We start from the raw sequence: 12,830 nt of genomic DNA, 5'->3' as shown, positions 1-12,830 counted from the left end.
GGAGAATGCAAGCAGCTGAGGGGACCACAGCCAGGAGCCCAAGATTCCTCTTGAGGAAAGGAGGGAAGAGAGAGGGCCTTGGAGGACAGGAGGTGGTGTGTCTGAAGAGCAGAGACTGCCAGGCTGGCTGCCCAGAGAGGCCAGGAGAGAGAACAAAGGCCAGGGAGGCCGGGAGGGCAGCTCAAGGCCAAGGTTGGAAGGGTCACAGCTTAGTCAAAGAGGATTCCTGTACTTCTACAAACTGAAGTGAACTAACACCACGCCTACAAAGTTGGCAAGTCAGGCCATCCTACTCAGGAGAGATATTTCAAAACCAGGAATAACATCCCCTCAGAGACAGAGAGAGTCACCTGGCAGGGACGTGAGAGATCACCTACACTAACTTCCTCCCACTCCAAACGTAGGTATGCTCACAGTAGGCAGACGCTTCACTAAGTACATGTCGATTCAAATTTAGTACTACAGGGGATGGGAAGTGGACCCATCTTAGGGCAAAGTAAAATGCAACTTCAGAAGCCAAAAAATAGGGCAGATGCTTTGGACACATTGTTCAGGGGAAACAGCCCTGAAGGGCTCCAAAATGGAGCTCTAAAAAGACAAGCAGAAAGAGGTGCTCACAGACTACCTTCGATTCTAAAAGGATGGAAGACAAGAAAGCAGCAGCGGCAGAGGAAGACAACAATTCTGGCAGGCCAATGAATCACTCGATCAACACTGATTAAGCACGGACTATGTGCCAGGCACCATGCTAAGCACAGGGGATAAAGACAGGCAAAAGACAGCCCCTACCCTCAAGGAGCCAGCAAAGTAAAGGGGGAAACAACAAGAAAACAAATACGTACAAATGAGAAGTCAGAAATAATCAAAAGATGCAAGGCCCCAGAATTAGGAGGAATTGGAAAAGGCTTCCTGTAGAAGGTAGGCATTCAGGCGGGACTGAAGGGAATCCAGGCAGAGATGCGGAGGGAGAGTGTTGTAGGCACGGGAACAGAGAGCCAGCAAGAACGTCTGGAGCTAAAACACGGAGGGTCCTGTCTGTGAAACAGCCTGGAGGCCAGGGTCACTAGACTGAAGAGGTAGGGACTGAGGAACAGGAAGACTGAAAAGGCAGAAAGGCTGAGGTTGAAAGCCAAATAAGTCCTGAGTTGCATTTTTGACACGTTGAGTTTAAGATGTCTACTGGACGTCTGGTCTGAGGTGTCTGATGAGAGACTGGAGGTCAGAAGCGAGGTTGGCATAGGACACGAAGATCTGAGGACCACGAACACAGAGATGGGAGCTGATGGGATCACCAAGTGAAGTTGGATAGAGGAAGAAAGAGAAGAGGGCCCAGAACAGAGCCCTGGGGGACATCCACGGTTAGAGGGCGTGATCTGGAAACAGAAGGGGGACAATCAGGAAAGAGGTGTCCTGAAAACCTAGACAGAAGAGGAAATCAAGGAGGAGAGAGTGATCCAGTGTCCCAAGGCTGCAGAAAGGTCATGGAGAATGAGGACAGAGAAAAGGTCATTGCATTTGACTGTTAAGAGATCATCGGTCAGTTTGGAGTGAGTAGTTTTGTGGAATGATAAGGGGTTAGGAAGAGAGTGAGAGGAGAGAAAATGGAGGCACTAATTGTAGACACCTTTTCTAGAAGTTTAGCTACAAAGGGCAGAAGAAAAACATAAGGATAGTTAGCAAGGATGGAAGGGTCAAGTGAGAGTTTTTTGGAGGATGGGGCATGTTTGTAAGGAGTAGGGAAGGAGCCAATAGACAGAAAGAGATAAGTGAAAGAGAGGGGGTGACAGAGGGGGGATCTGCTGGAGATGGGATGGCAGGGGATGCTCGAGCCGTGGTCAGGAGTCAGGCCACCTCATCATGTGAGATGGGGATGAAGCAGGAGGGGGCAGAGGGCCCCTGAGCGACAGGAGATGAAGAAGAGGGAGCTCACGACACATGGCCGCCGGTTCTTCTATAAAACAGGAGGCAACGTTCTCAGCTGCCGGTGGGGATGGGGGAGGTCTGCTCACGCCTCATCGTTCCCCCAGCATCACTTGGAAAGTCCTGCTGGCCATCCTTGGCTTTCCTCCCCAGCCTCAGCTCTCTGTGAACGTCAGCAGCCCTGACACTATCCTGACTTCAAACGCCGAGCCAGTCCCTGCCCCCACACTGGGGCTCGCACTCTTCCTCTCCACCACCTTCCACTCTGTGTCTACTTGGAGGAAAGCAAAGGACACTCAGCAAGACCTTCAAGGTGGCGGGGGTCATGGGGGGTCAGAGCAAGGTCAGAACGACCGTTCGGGGGCACAGGGAGACACAGACCGTTTTGTTTTTGTATCTCCAGCCCCGAGCCCGGGCCCTGGTACACAGGAAGAGCTTCACCATGTTCTTGATCGATTGATTCTGTGAAATCATGCAGTTGGAAGCACTGGCTGGGGAGAAGCCACGGGCTCTGCCTCAGACAATGGAATTTAACATACTGGCAGAACGTGGCCCAGAAGCCCTTGGGACGTCACCGGAGGAGAGAGTGGAGAGAGACAAAGCAAAGGGCCAAAGGTAAACGCATCAGCGAGGGGAAAAGAGGGATAAATGCACAGGGTCACTGACAGGTGCTGCTAAAGGGGCCCTTTCTCTCCTGAAATATCTCAGTGCTGCCCAGACCCAGAACTTAGAGAAGATGAAAACAGAGGGGCTAAAACTGTCAGGGTTGTAGGCTCATTCTTTTTATCAGTTTGACTTACACCAATGAAAACAAGCACCAGGTGACAGCCGTCAGCTCTGTGCCTGGCATCTCCCACCCCAGACGAGGCCGTACCAAGTCTGCCCCCGCCCCATCCACCGGCACATACATTTCTCACCGCGCTGACACCAAGACAGCCCGTTCTCTGGAAGTTAACTGCGCAAAACTGTCATTATGAGGAAAAGATAACTGAGTGGAGAGACCTTAAAACACAGCCCACTGCCATCCCCACAGTTAACACCCAATTAAGCATGTCCAAATAACAGGATTCATTACATGCTGCCTGCCCCCAAATGCCCTCCTGCACTTTTAACCGCAGAAGTTATTTTTGCTCTCAACTTTGAGAAAGATTAACGAGCTACGTGTGTCACAGAAATCTACTCAAGAAAAGTCTCATATTTTTGACCAACTGTTTAATAGAAAAAGTGCCGAGGAGGTTTTATGAGACTCCTGAACTCTTCAGGGTGATTGGAAATTTCCAAAAGTGCCTCTGAAAAGATAATAATAAAAATCCCATTGGGCACTAAAACATAGAAAAGAATTGACTCTGTTCATTACTCTCTTCTAGCCTGAAAGTGAGCGATTTAATTTGCCGTGCGGCACATTAAGAAGAAAAATGATGTGACAGGGCTTCGTCTAGGACGTGGGTGTCCTCGCCTTTCAGGCACTCCATCGAAAAGGAGGGGCTCTGAAGGCCTCACCCCGTGGCTCTGGCGGGCTCTTGAGGCCGGCCCTCCCACGCCCGGGCCTTCGCTTCCACTCCTCCCCAGGTCCCAAATGCCCTCTTCTCCTGGCTTCCTCCATTTCCCTCCATCCTTGAAAGGTCAAGCCAAACACCATCTAGGCTACAAGGCAGAACGGCCTTTCGTTGGGAACTTGGTGGACTGGAGTCAGACGAGATGACCTCCTGACTCCAAGCTGATGATGACACAGACTCCAGCCTCTTTCATGAGGCCCTTCATAAACTCTTCCTCTTGTTTCCCCAAAGAAACAGTAAGACACTCAAGGACACAGTTTGGCTGTCTCTGTACCCCTAGTGCCCAGCACAGTGCCTGGCACCCACTAAATACTGATTGAAAAACAGTTCAGAAAGGCAGCTCGGTGGTGCGGCGAATAGAACACTGGCCCTGGAGTCAGGAGGACCTGAGTTCAAATCCGGCCTCAGACACGTAACACTCACTAGCTGTGTGACTCTGGGCAAATCACTTGACCCCAATTGCCTCACCCAAAAAAAAAAAAGAAAAAGAAAAAAAACAACAGTTCAGGGAGGCCATCATTAGCAGAAAGCCATATCTAAAGAGAAGACCCGTGGTCTACACCACCACAGAAAAATGTATGAAAAACGGCAAATAAAAAGTATGAATTGGCAAGTCTGACCATGCAGGTGATACTGGGCCATGGGGTGATGGAGCCCGTGCTTGGAGGATGGCTCTGGACAAGTGTAACTGACTCCACGAGAACAGAGCCGACAAAAGGAGAGGCAGAGCAGCGCTTCACATCCTGGAGACTGACCCACAAGGCTCTGGCGAGGAATGCAGGCTCCAGAAGGGGAAATACTGAGGCCGGGTTTGACGCCACAAAACAGACAGAAAAGCAGAAGCGATTCTGCAATAGACTAGAGATGACTGGGACAGAAGGGAGAATCAGATAAGAAGCAGCACGATTGAGGATCACATAGGAGCAGTGCTGACCGAAGGGGGCCCTCAGCCCTCTGAACAGCTGCTCAACCTCATCAGCCCGCCAAAAAGAAGGCAGCACAGAGCCCCAACTTGTTTTCATCACAATTTCCTTTTCCAAGGTAGAGAGAAACGAACGACAACTCTGGGCATGACCGATCAAGAAGCGCAAGGTCACTGTGGGAATGGAAACGACAGTAAGGCTGAGGGCGAGTCACCCCTGCAGCAGAGTCAGGCCCAGTCTCCAGATTTCAGAAGATACAGAAAAGGGTTAGGTACAATAATGGCCTGAAATCCTATAAGCTAAGTCCACCCAAGAGAGACAAGAAGCTGCGGAAAACAAGATTCTGATGACAGAAAGGGGAAAGGAAGGGCCAATGAGGAAGAAAAAGGAAAGGCTGTCTTAAACTAGTGCAACTCCAAGAAAATGCATGAACCAACTTAAATTTTAGGAGGACATGAACCAAAAAAATGCCTGGGAAAATCATGGCAATTATTAAAAGGGTAAGCCAAGCCTGCAAGGACAGCTTCCGAGGCTGGCGAGGACTGCTGAGGACAGGGAAAAGGCTGGAGGAAGAGGAAGACCGGGGAGGGGGCAGTGCCAAGCCACAAGGAGAAGACTTCTCTCTCTTCTCCGTCTTCTCGATCAAGGAGAATTCTATTTGGACCAGGAAAGAATCAAAAGAGCAAGGTCAAAGAGAAGAGTCAAAGCAAAGAGAGGTGGGGAGATGGAAAGCAAGCATCAACCTGTCCTTGCTGAGGATGGTTTGCCAGGGAATCGTCCTTCCCCGAGAAGGGGGCCAAGGGGGCTCCCCCTTGGAGGGAGCGGGAAGCACGAGTTCCCTGGGGCTGTGGTCACTCTCTCAGACAATTACACTGGGCGAGAAGTTTTGGGGGGGCTTCTCCTCTCAATCATCTATTTCCCTCATGTGTGCTGTCTCCCCCAAACAGAGGGTGAGCTCCAGGAGAACGTGGACTGCTGACTTTGTCTGTTTGCACCCTCAGCACTTTGCACAGTTTTTAGATAACAATACCTCTGTGGAGAGAGAAGAAAGGAAGGAAAGAGAGGAAGGAGAGGAGGAGAAGGAGAGGAGGAGAGGAAGAGAGACAGAGAGAGAGAGAGAGAGAGCCGTGTTGCCCTCCTGGAAATTTGGTCTCGAGTGGGCAGTTCCTTCTCTGCTCAGAGGTTTTCTGTCCTTTGTTCTTGAACAGGACCATGATGTCAAGGAGGGGATGCCGTGACTTGCAAGTGCATTGGACTTGAGGCTCACTTTCTCCTCCGCAGCCATCTGGATCCAGAGGCCAGAGATGGATCAGGATGCCTGGAGATGGCCCACGATATAGTGGAGGACGTTGGCTGTTTCAAGCTAAGGTCTTCAACAGGTCGTTAACCTTACCTGCCCTAGCTGTGGCCAAAGACAATGCAAATTTTAATCTCTGAAACTTTTTTTTTGTTTTGGCTTTATTCTCTTAAAGACCAGCCTTAACCCCAAACCACTCTGGTCTCAAACCAAGCCCTACCCGGTCACTGTTTGGGCCCCGAATGGCTCAGAATGAACGTAAATAACAACTGTTTCTGTTTTGGCCAGAAACCCGAGGGTCTTCCCCTCCCAGATGCTATTTTTTTTTAAAGAGGCCATTCTTTGTCTCATTTTTTTTAAGCTTTAATCACTGAATGGCCACAGTCAAACTGAGACCTGTTAAAGACTTTAGCTTGCAAAGGCCAAGGTCCCCCACTCCATTCAGGGCCATCTCCAGTCGTCCTGATCCACATCTGGCCACTGGACCCAGATGGCTCTGGAGGAGAAAGTGAGGCTGGTGACCTTGCACAGTCCTGCCTCACTTAAATCCAATTCACTTGTATGTCACAGCATCAGCTCCCTGATGTCATGGTCCTCTTCAAGAACGAAGGACAAATAGCAGCTGCAGAAAACAGTAAGGGCTCAAAAAAGGCGTTTTCATCCATTCATCCTTCTGATGAGTCTTAACCTGTTCATTTTCTTTTTTGTGAGCAGAAATCCTAGGTCTAAGTCTCTGTCTTGAGCAACGGCTTAGCTCAGAGCAGTAAAAAAAGAAAATTTACATTTAAGTGTTTTCACAATCATCTCAAATCCATCTGATCTCTGATACAAACTGACTTTTTATAAAAAGGGACTAACCCCTATGCAGATGTAACTCTTAAGATATTGGACTATTCCCTTTTTGACAATAACTGCTTGGGAAAAGGGAACCTTAGGGGCAAAAATTAGGATTAGACCAACAGCTACATGCTACAAAAATCTCAAAATGGGGACACAACCTAATTACAAAAGGTTACACTGTAAAAAATAAATAAATAAATAAGAAGGTGAGATCAAGTACTTTTCACGTGGAAGGGAAAAGATCACAAATGAAAAACTAGACAATTTTGACTATCGAACACTAAAAAGCTTTTAATGCCTAATGAAGGCATAATTAGGAAAGAAATCACAGAGTAGGAAAAAACATTTGCATCCGAAAGCAACACTAACAGTTTGGTATCAAACGAATAAGGAGAGTTGATTGATACAAACACATAACACCAAGAGGCATGTGCCACCAGGTCAAAGCACATCTAAGAGCTTCCAAATAAGAATTACAAACTACAAATGATCACATGGAACATGTTCCAAATTGCCAACAAGAGAAATGATGATTAAAACAACTCTGAGGTTCTGTGTCACGCCAGGCGATCAGCCGAAGGGCAGGAACAGTCAAGTGCTGCTTGAACCGCAGCGAGGCGGACAGATCCAAAGCGCTCCGACTGTCTTCAGCTGCAGCTCAACCTGACGAGAGAAGTGACTGTGAGTACCCCGCCCCAACGTTACCCTCCGAGGCTGTCAGGACGCGGGCACCACACCTGGCTGAGCGCGGCCATCTTCAAGGTCCCTCATCTAGACCTACGCCTATAATCTGATAAAAGAGAAGCCGGGTCCAGAGGACACGGGACCTCAAAAATCTCGGGAAGGAGCCTGGAGTGCATCCAACAGGTGTAAGATTTGGCGTAAAAGGGATGTATGATCAAAGCAGTATCAAGGACTAATGTGGAGAGAGAGCATGAGAAAAGGTAGCAATGAAAGCGGGCTCAACCTTAGACTCAGGAAGGCCTGGGTTCAAGAGCTGCTTCTGAAACATGCGTCTTCTGTAACCGTGAGGAAGGCCCTTAACCACTTTGTGTCCCAGATGACTCTTAGCACTACGAGGGCCAGACAAGCGGCTGGCATGCATCAATGGAGGGCGTTTTCATACTGGAAATTCCCTACATTGCTCAAATCACGGGTCTGGAACCATTAAAAAAAAAAGTAAACCTGGGCATTTGAGAAGACAGAGTAAGAAGGCCAGGTAGAAAGCTCTTTGCTACTTAAGGTCGTCAGAACTTTATCGAAGATTACCGGCCATGGGGATGGGGAGGAAGAGACAGTGACAAAAGACACCGGAGACCAAGGAGAAAAAGGATGGGCCAAAGAGCTCCCAGGCCATGAAAAAGAAGGAGACCTCCACGTGTGCCCAATGAGCCTCAGCTCTTTGAGCTGCAAAACGGGCCAAAAGAGAAAAAACACTTTTTATTCTAAAAGCAAAAAGTTAACGATTTGGAAATATTTTCACTAATTATCCACAATATGGAACTGAAATAGACTTTATTATCTGTTGTAGTAGGTGAATAAAGTTTTATGTTTTCTGTACTTAATTAATTTTCCTGTAGGAGATCCATCAGAATATTTAGATTATTACATTTTTCAAAGAAATATCACTGACTGGCAGCAGATCCTTACTTAAATAAAAGTGACCTGAGGAAAAGGTTGAAAACTCGCCCAAACTTTGGATGTATTTTCTAATACAATGACAAGTCCAAGGCAATCATTAACACTTCTTCCCACACAAAGTGGGAGGTCATTTCTGGGGGAATCTCCCAGCCTTTAAAGTGAGTGGATTCTGTGTTTTTTCGGAGTAATTAAAGAACTGCAAAGGGTGCACTGGCTTGACAGCCCAGGTAAGAATGGTCGTGGGTCACCAGTACGTTGCATCTTCAGTCTTTGGGTCTAGATGCAGATGGGACCAAAGAAATCAAGTAACAGGGAGAGAATCAATTAAGCCATCAACACTGATTAAGCATCACGACTATACTAAAGTGCACAAAACAAAAAGTCTGGGCACAATTTCTTCTTCTTTTTTTTTTTTTTTCGGCAATTGGGGTTAAGTGACTTGCCCAGGGTCACACAGCTAGTAAGTGTCAAGTGTTTGGTCTGAAGCCGGATTTGAACTCAGGTCCTCCTGACTTCAGGGCCAGTGCTCTATCCACTGTGCCACCTAGCTGCCCTTTGGGCATAATTTCTAAAACAGGTTTGTTGGCAATAATTTTCCAGCTCAGCAGAATAAGAAGTTTACCCTTGAAGCACAAGGCAGGAACTAAGCATGCCAACTAAAAACATGACTTTTTGTTTAATAGGAACGTAACCAATTTTTCATTTCCGCAAAGTAGACAGTGAATGACAATCACAGTGAGCCCATGAAATGCTAGTCTAACGCCAAAGCAGAAGGAGCTGAGAAGTGTAAATCAAATTTAAATATTGTTCTCGTTATGCACACCGTCTGTCAAGTGACTACTCAAGAAACCATAACTGAACCCATCTTATATTAAGCGAAGGAACAAAGTCAGATGCAGTCTACATGTTCCCCCCAAGTCCCAAGTAGAGTGGAAATACAGTGCTCACCTATACCCTGGGAATCAACTCATTCAGGGCTGAACAAAGCAAATTACTTTTCCCAGGTCCGCACCTGGGGCCCAAGAAGAGTTCATTTACTTTCCTGAATGCGCACTTGACCCTGAGAAGGTCACTCCCACAGCCCAGCTCACCAAAGAGCTCAGGGCCTAGGATCAAGTCTAAGAGGGGAGAGAGAGCCTTGTCATCTCAGAATGCCCCAGTTCAGAAGCCCTTCAAGGCTTGGGAAGATCCCCGATGTGCTCTGCATGAGGAAGAGTGGGCTACAGCCCCTCAGAGCCATGGCATCCTGTGGGACCCTTGAACACAAACAGATAAATCAGTAGGAAAAATAGGAACAACAGAAGGAAATACGGCCTCCAAATCTAGTAAACAAGGTCAGGCATCTATGAATACTATAAAAACAAAGGAAAATGAGCCGACATTTGATGAGAGAGAAGATCCTGCGGAATGTGAGGAGAACGTGGAAACACAACACCCCGTTCCCGAGTGGTTTAAAAGAGAAATGAGAATTACGATGGCAGAATTTATGGTTGGGCAGCAAGAATAACGAATGGAATAGAAAAACTGGAACCTGGGATGGCAGCCTCACCGAAGAAACAAAAGAGAACAGCAGATGGGGGTGGAAATACACAGAAGTGGAGGAAAGCCTCGAAGAAGAGAAGCAAAAAACAAGAATCTTAGAAGAAAATACGGTCACTACGCAAGTAAAACACACAGATCTCTCAAAGACAAAATGTGCAGAGATAACCCGAGGATCCGAGATCTCCCAGGAGAACGTGACAAGACAAAAAACCTCAACACCATTATGAAGGAAATAATGAGAGAACTGCCCAGAACTTCAGAACACAGAAAACGAAATTCTAATGGAAAGAATCGACCGATCCCCTCCAGAGGAAAACCCAAAACTACAAACTCCAAGGCATGTGGTAGTTCAGTTTAACAATTCAATTTAGAAACAAGAAGTTCTGCACCACCAGGAGAAAGACAAGGAAAGGACACCTGAAAACACAAGACTACTCCACACCCACCAGAAAAAGGAGGAGAGAATGGACTGTGGTGAAGCCCAGGGTGAGACCTTCCAGAAAATCTGAGCTTAACCACACAGGACGAAAGATGGATGCTCAATAACAAAGGAGAATTTGAAACATTTTTTTCATAACTGAAGAGATTATTTGCCCCTCAAACACCCCAAACAAGAGAAATGCAAGAGGAGTGCATAATACAGCAGGCAAGGAGGGGAAACAGAGAGACCAGTTAGAGAATTCTTTCTAAGTGTATGGGGGAATGAAAATAAGGGATCAGATGGACAACTGGCACCTGGAGGAGTGGGAGAATATGGACACAGAGAGGAGATTTCCAGGCTAATGTAGGAGAAAAAAAAAGGTTACCAAGAGAGGTTACCAAGGTTAGACAGAGGTAGGAGACCCTACTATGGGGCAGTGTTAGGTAGCAGCACAGTAGATAGAGCATCAGGCCTGGAATCAGGAAGATCTGAGCTTAAATCTGACCTCAGACAATTGCCAAGCTGTGTGACCCTAGGCAAGTCATTTAACCCCATTTGCTTCAGTTTCCTCATCTGTAAAATGGGGATCATAACAGCACCTCCCTCCCAGAGCTGTTGTGAGGATCAAATGAGGTCATATTTGTAAAGTATTTAGCACAATATCTGGCACACAGTAGGTTCTATATAAATGCTAGCAATTACCAATAATAACAATAATAATAATAATAATAATAATAATAATGATAATAACAATTTGGCATTGTTCTGGAAATGAAGTACAATGGAAAAGGTGAACCCATGAGGCAAGCCATACAAGGCAGTGGCAGAAAGCACCTATGAGAGAAATGATTATTAATAACTAATGATTTAGGGGAGATATACCCTTTTTCTAAAGTCTCTTAAAGGACATTACTGATAATGAGATCAGACTAACTTTCTTATTCAGACCCCACCCACGTGAGAAAGTCACTGGGTTCTGCTCAGGTTTGGGTGGGGATAAATTCTTTGAATAGATTTCCCAAGGCTGGAGGTAACAGGGAAGTAAATGACACAAAGTTCAGGTCCAGCCCCTCATTGTAATATTCATTCCCTCATTAATAGTTAACCTATCAGAATTGATTGTCACCCTTGGAAACACCTCTCTTCCAATGACCTTATAAGCTGTGAGCCTGCCAACACGGTGGTCTTTGCTCTAAGAAAGAGATGGTGGGGCAGCTAGGTGATGCAGTGGATAGAGCACCGGCCCTGGAGTCAGGAGAACCTGAGTTCAAATCCGGCCTCAGACACATAACACTTACTAGCTGCGTAACTCTGGGCAAGTAACTTAACCCCAATCACCTTTAAAAAAAAAAAGAGAGAGAGCTGGCTAAATGACCATCCTTTTATTAATAAACATGCTGGGATTATTAATAAAATGATTAAATTACATCTCTCAAAACTTTTTAAATGCCACACCTAGAAGGGAAAACCTACAGTATCCAGACACCTTGAATAGCACTAAGAATACAAAGAAAAGATAATTATAGATACAGATCATTTCAGGGGTAGAGAATGAGGGTCAAAAGTAAACAGAAAGAGAAAATGGATAATGATTAGTGAGGAACTTCCTTTTTGGAAAGGGGCACAAAAATAAAGGAAGAGGACTAGCTGAAGGAGAAGAAAGTGAGGGGGGACATCAAACAAGAAATGGGGATCAGGGATGAGGGGAAGAGAACCAGTGAGAGCAGGGCATCTTAAAGAAAAAAAAAAGATTAAAGGAACTTAAGGAACATAATATTGTATCCACAGCATGAAACTGAAAATCTTCCCTACAGACAAAACTAATGCACTTGGATAAGAAGGGAAGTGGTCAAATGAGAAAAAATCTTTGCACCAAACCTCTTTGATAAACGTAGGGTATCCAAGACATGCAAAATGTAAACAGTAAACACATGGAAGACTAAGGGCCATTCCCCAATGCATAAATAGTAAAAGGATATAAAGAGTTCTCAAAAGAAGAATTACAAAGTAGCCACAATCACATCAAAGAACACACCAGATCACTGCTGTGCAAGAGAAAGGTAAATCAAAACAACCCAGAGGTTCCCTCTCTGGGAAGGGCGTACTATGATGATGTAAGAACAGCAACGACAAAAATAGCCTTTTTTTTTTTACAACAGGCCATATTGCTCATGCTTCTGACAGACACAGGGGGCAGAGTCCTGGGCCTCAGCAGAGAGTCAGGCCCCTGGGAGAGAGGGCAGCCCAGGGCCTAATCCACTAGGGACAAACCACTAGGCTAATTCAATTTGATCCGCACCAACAAGAATGTTTCAGGGCCTACTACACGTGAGGCAGAGCCTGCAGCAGAGAGGACACAGAGACAAAAAGGGCCTCATGTGCCTTAGGTGGGCACAGCTTTTAGAAAGGCCGAGAGAGAATACTAGCAGATGCTGACCAGGGCCTGAGGCTCAGGCAGGGAGAGGAGCCCCTTCTGAGCAAAGCAGCTTCAAGTGAGAAAATGGACTTCAAGCCAACGGATGGCCTCCGAGGCTGCCCATTCCTGGAGCAGGGACCCTGAAAAACAGTCCTCCCGACACCCTCTACAGACTAAGTCTGTGGTGAGGGGGGCAAGAGGGTAGGCCCACACAGACAGGGTAGGGGGCGGCCCAAGGGGGACAGCGGCCTCTGAATTAGATTTCAAAGGACAG

General features: G+C 46.6%; 1 protein-coding gene across 1 annotated transcript in view; it reads right to left on the bottom strand.

Annotated features, from left to right (window-relative positions):
* Positions 1 to 12,830, bottom strand: part of TBC1D22A (TBC1 domain family member 22A) — a 306,894-nt gene that overhangs the window by 207,064 nt on the left and 87,000 nt on the right. The gene's annotated exons all lie outside the window — the stretch shown is intronic.

This window comes from Vombatus ursinus, unplaced genomic scaffold (genome assembly GCF_900497805.2).
Source record: "Vombatus ursinus unplaced genomic scaffold, bare-nosed wombat genome assembly UNPS02010394.1, whole genome shotgun sequence".
Taxonomy (NCBI): Eukaryota; Metazoa; Chordata; class Mammalia; order Diprotodontia; family Vombatidae; genus Vombatus; species Vombatus ursinus.
The sequence above is the reverse complement of the archived record's forward strand: the minus strand, read 5'-3'. Positions and strand labels throughout refer to the sequence as shown.